Source organism: Elaeis guineensis, chromosome 12, assembly GCF_000442705.2.
Source record: "Elaeis guineensis isolate ETL-2024a chromosome 12, EG11, whole genome shotgun sequence".
Taxonomy (NCBI): Eukaryota; Viridiplantae; Streptophyta; class Magnoliopsida; order Arecales; family Arecaceae; genus Elaeis; species Elaeis guineensis.
In genome coordinates this window covers 79,508,574-79,514,638 of record NC_026004.2, presented here as the reverse complement: position 1 = coordinate 79,514,638, position 6,065 = coordinate 79,508,574, and the positions used below count along the sequence as shown (strand labels likewise).

The 6,065-nt window shown below is 35.5% G+C and overlaps 1 non-coding gene across 1 annotated transcript; it reads left to right on the top strand.

The window, feature by feature from the left end:
* The first annotated feature begins 5,030 nt into the window (after positions 1 to 5,030).
* LOC114913603 (small nucleolar RNA snoR99) lies at positions 5,031 to 5,134 on the top strand. The gene has a single exon (XR_003799527.1). It is a non-coding gene; the product is annotated as a small nucleolar RNA snoR99 (small nucleolar RNA).
* Positions 5,135 to 6,065: the final 931 nt, after the last annotated feature.

The window sequence follows — 6,065 nt, the reverse complement described above, 5'->3', positions numbered from 1 at the left end:
GAATTATGCGATAACCATGTGTATAGGTTCTGAAATATTTTTTTATGATAATTTGACCTATCTGGATGTCGAAAGTATTGCTAGATGGTATCTCGATTAGTACAGAAATCGATTCCTGTGCTACCGTTTAGTGTTTGAACCTATGAAGTCACACACATAAGTCAAACACCATAGAAAAGTATTAGCCTATGTTTATGTATCCAATTTGGAAGTACTTGACTTGATTGAATATATAAGCTAACTTAATTGAAAAATAAGTTATGGGTCAAATAAGATTGAAGAGTTGACTATGTCTAGCTAGCACTACACATGAGGTTTAGGTTTGATCCCAGAGATAAACTATTTCTGATCTATGATCCATGGAGCATATGAAAGATTGGATATAAGTGCTAATTAATTTTAGATTAAATCTAAATTAATTATACTTAATTGGATCCAAAGTCTAAGTTAGACTTGGTATAAAAGTCTTACAGAGTTTGAGATTAATAGCCAATTATTGATCAACTTCGAATTGGATTCGAATCAGACCCATTTTGGATGAGATATGAGAAATTCTTCTTGCACTGGGAATCTTCTTTCTTATGGGCCAACCAACACCTGGAAGCTTTCTCATTGTGGGTGTCCCATGTGGGTGAGGGATTGGGTGCAATATGGTTATCATATGTGATGGCAATATTATCTCATGTAGGAGTCCTTCTTTTATGAGTATTAGACTGATTCAAAGTATGTTTGAGTTAGGAGTCCTATACTTATTGGATCATGAGATTCATCTATAAATAGAGAGGGTCTCTACCTATGGATGTATAGCAAATAAATCAGATTGAGAGAAGAGAGAAAAAGAGAGAGAGAGGCCTTCCTTCTTCTCCTTGGCCTCTCCCCTTTGGTGCCGCCCCTTCTCCCTTGGCATGGGCCCTCCTTGGGCATCTCACTTGCTGGTGTGACGTGTCACACCAGCATATCTCCTCCCTCATTTGATTCGGTTGCAAAGATTAGAATTCATCCCGCTTTCCTACAGCATCTGACGTGTATGTGAAATAAAGGGTCTACACATCCAAACCTTCATGAAGGATTGTTTTAGATTTTTAGACATTTGATCTCTGGTTCTACTACTAATTAGATAAGAATTTGATCTTTATTCATGTAGATTAATAAAAAAACTTTTAGATACAATCTGGGCTATCTGAAGAAAAATAGTTTCCTTCCCTTCAATTGGTATCAGAGCAGGCCTTTAATTCATGCATGCGTAGCTAAATTTTTTTCGATTAATTACATATGGTATATAATTAAAATTTAATATTAAATATTAAATCTAATTTAAATCTATTTATAAAAAATTTTGATCTGATTTTGATTGGATTAGATGAGCCTAATCAATTGTTGATTAAGGTTGTTAAAAGCTTGTTATAACAGAATTTTGCTGTTGCTAAATTTTTGATGGAACAACAACGTGAATTAAAATTTATTTTAAATATATTTTAATAAAATTTTAATATTATTATTTTTATAAAAAAGTAAGATTTATTTCATATTTGAATTGGATCTGTTTCGATAGATTTTTAAATCTGAATCCTATCGAAATTCAGTGCTACACGAAAATAGATTTTATCAGAAATTCAATCCTTATGCATTCATGTTTGCATCTAATTAATTTTCTATATGATATCAAATCTAAAATTAATATTTTATAATCAGTATAAGATATGTTTTAGATCTGATATGATGTATATGATACATCGAATCTAATTGGATTAGATGAAGAACATGATTGATAAGATTAAGGACATATTCATGACATAAAATAGTTTTATCAATAATTGCATATTGATGTGATTACATATAAAATTAGATTTTAGATCTTAGTAGCCTAGTACTCGAATTGATGAGATCATCAGGCTGTCCGATCATAGGAGATTGAAGAGATTAATCTCTCTTTTGCCTATTCAATGGGTTCTCTTATGAATGTAGGGATATCATTGTGATCCGATTTCATGAAGAAGAAAAGCGAATAGATTTTTATGTATTATTTTGATCATAAATATATTTATATTAGATCTAAAGTAATTTATGATTCATTACAATAAGATAAAATTCAGATATAAAATTACTTTAAATCTAAATAGCATGTTATATAAGATGTAATCGGTATTGATCTAAAAATTATCATAATGCATGAGATGTATGTATGAAGTTAAGATCATACCTATGTATGTTTAATTATTAAATATATTATAAAAATTTATTTTTATGAATTGAAATATATGATATGCTTCATCTGAAATTTGATAGAATAGTTCTACAAACTGAAACACACGTTTCACATACTTAACTTTGAATTAAGCTTTGAATGACTACATTTGAGAATTGAAGATCATTAAGATACCATATAAATTGATGGGCAATGGGTTAGCTTGAATCAGTCCTTCTAATGGGTTAGATCTAGAGTTAGAAATATATATGGATCAAGTAAGAAATTGATTAAATCTAATCACACTATAAAATTTGAGTCTTTCACATATTTAAAAATTGAAATATCACGAAAACATAAATTATTTGATGATGTTATGAAACATGCTGATGAGATGGATATATACGATTTTGGATAAGCATCATAGATTGTAATATCTTTGCACGATGTTTGAGGCTAAAACATCGCATTTTAGCCTAATTTTCCTCATCTTTGCTATTTTTTTTTAATCAGGTTTTTTTGGGTTTTTTTTGCCTGCTGTTTACCCCTGCCTCAAAACAAACCCATGCGCCTCTCTTCCCCATGCCCTAAAATAAACCCTCGCGATCCCAGACGCCATCACCTCTCTTCTCCAGATGCCACCGCCTCTTACCCTCGCAACGCAAGCCTGCCATTGGCCTCCTCTCATGGACTGTCATTCGCCAACCCCACCGTTCGCCACCACACCACCACTGTTCTCTCGACGCCACCACCTCTCACCCTCACAACGCACGTCGCGGCCGTTCGCCTTCTCTCACGGACTGCCATTCGCCACCACCATCGTTCGCAACCTCTCATGGACCGCCATGCGCCTCCTCTCACCGGCCTCCATTCGTCTCCTCTCACCCACACCACCAGCCTCCATTTACCCGAGCCCAAACTAGGATTGGGGTTCGCTTCCCACCAACCGGTGGGAGGTTCAGTCCTGAGGACTTTTGGGAGCCACCGCATGGCCGTGGCCTGGGCACCCAGCACGACTTCTGGGCTTCCCTCAGGCTTGATGGCCCTTGGGTTCCCTCGGAAGGGGCACCATCCTCACTGAAGAGGAAATTTAGGGAAGAGGATGACTTCGCATGGCACCGGTAGCATGTGTTGCATTATGGAAACGCCAATGCCAACCCTAGTAGGTTCCATTCGGGATCTGGTCGAGATCGGCCAGACTACTTGCGCAGGACTGGCAGCCCACTGCGTCAAGATTATCATGATGATCTAAGGTCACCGAAGCAGATAAAGCTAGGAGGGGAAGGCTATCAGGACTTGCCCTCGAGGAGGACTCTGCCTGATGATGTGCCTGCTGCGGCCTTGGATATGGATCCACTTGCTTTGAAGGAAGCGTTCCTCAGGATCTCAAAGACAATCAATGAGAGTTTTACCCAGTGGAAGAATTATTTGTAGGATGGAAAAAATGGGCTTTTGCAGTGCATTGTTTGTGGCAGGTTTGATTAAATTAGAAAGCTTTAATTATTTAGTTCCATTGAATAGCTAATGCAATTACTATGGCATGTTTTTGATGGATTTATATTTTTGCCTTAATGTTTCGCAAGCTTTTCTTTAAGGTTAATTAGAGCTCACGTATAAGTTTATGTTTATTTGGTTATGGTCTATATTTTTTTTTCTATTTTATGTTTGATGATTGTATTGGGACAAGCTCTTCTCTTGTTCTCTTGATTACAGATGCAAGAAACTCAATGCATTTCTGTTTGTTATGTGTTGCTGCAATAGGTTCATGAGATTAGTTCCTGTGTTTGGTTATATATTGAATCATTATTTTTTTGTGATTACAATCTTCCAGAGAGAATCTTAATGCCTTTATATTTGTTTTATGTTGTTGCATTGTTCTTTAGTTCCTGTGCTATGATTTATTATTTTTGCTTTTTTTTTTTTAAATACGTGGTACAATGCGGATGTTAACAACTATGAGGGCTTGGTTTTGTTAGAACAGATGCAGTGGCTGCCTAAGGGCTTTTGGCCTGCCAGTCGCTGGAGCTAATACTACTCTGAAATATTTTTTCCCTTTTGTTCAATTTAATGTGATAATCTTTTAAATTTTGTACCATCTGTCCGAAAAACTGTCAGTGCAAGATGATTAATGTTTCTGATTTTAGTGGTGTTGATTTTTGTGGTGCCTTTGGGAGGATGCAAATGATGACAAACCCTCAGACTTGTTTCTTGAAACATTTGCAGTGGCCACCTGAGAACTTTCACCTCGGCTTGAGAGCTTGTGCTGCTGAAACGTTCCATCCCTGGATATGTAATGGAATTTCTGTATAAAGAATTAGCTTTTGTTTGTTGTAGCTGTCCTAGATTGTTTTTGTATATTTTGCTGATTGTTTGGATGCCTATGCTTAAATATATGTTCATGTAGAGTTGCCTGCAAATTTTAGTTGAGTTAGTGGTTGCTTTTGAATTGACATTTTCTCGTCCATGAGTATTAATTAAAAATAAATCAACAAGTGACTGCAAGTTCATGGTTTCCTTGGAAGAGCTGGCTGAGAGGTTCACTGTTGTTTCCTTGGATATTTGAAATCAGCCAGCAGTAGCTCCTGGAATTCATCTCCAGAAAGCTCATTAAATTTCATTAATTTTATGATCGGTTGTGTACTAATCTTGATGCTTACATTTATGTCTATATGTTACAACTTGATCTTTGCATCTGATTCAGTTAGATGATGATACCAAGTCTATGAACGCTAACCTGTTTCTCATGACATCCGATTCTGTCAATGTTAATGGTTGTTATCTGAAAGATTAATTTGATACTGACAACTTCGGGACTACATGTCTGCCCCTCTGGCTTTCTCATTTTTAGCCTTAGGGATGAACCAGTCCCTTACATCTATTCTCCCTTGCGCTTCACCATGTCAGCCATTTTTTCTCTGGTTTTTGCTGACAAAATTTTGGGGGATATATGATTGATTTATGATGCTTTCCGTTGGTTTGCTGCATGAGTTACGTGCTTTTTTTTTTGAAAAAAAAAATCATTTGGCAGTTCATTTTGACGTTTTTATACAACATGTTATTCTTAAAGTTGAGCATTAGGGCCTTTTTGTTGTAATGTGAATGCCATATTTTCATTCTCATTAACAGTTTTTGTAAGACAATTCATGCTTCTTTTCTTTGAACGAATCTTGTTTCAAGGTGTGGCTGAGTAAATAGTGTTTACCAACCTGAGCTTCTAATGGCCTTAGTAGATTGAATCCAATGGAAATTTGCCTCAGCTAGTGATCAAGTATAAATTGCATAGATTATTCTTTTGTCAGTTTTTCTGTTATTGAATAATTTGTGATATTTTTTTCTTTAAATTTGATGCTGCAGGATCACCGTTCCATTAGGCATGTTTTCCATTGTCATTGATACCTTGTGATTGATTATGAGGATAGGTATCTTTAGGAATCTTCTTGTGCATCTTTCTACAGGTTACTAGAGATTTGGTTTTTAGAGTCTAGCAAGGTTTCCTTGATCATGTAAGATGGTTTGGATTTTGGTTTCAACTTTTCTGCTTGCGATATTAGCAGTATAGAATGGATCATTTCTTTTCATTAATTATTTCTTGTTTTTGTGTTTTGGTGATGCCTGTTGTTGATTCTGTTTAGCATTGTTTTATTTATTATGTAACGATAATATTGCATTGTGAATGTGTAACACAATAAAGAGTGTGGGTGATGGTCGTGTCAGTGCTTTTCATCCGGTTCTCTTTTGCACAAAATTTTCTCGTTACATAAATATTCATCATTAATGAGAATAAAAATGGATGATTGTTGCTTGATTGTAGACATCCTCATTCCATGACGTTGGTGATTATATGCCTATTTGTGTTCAATATCACCTAAATATTTTTAAA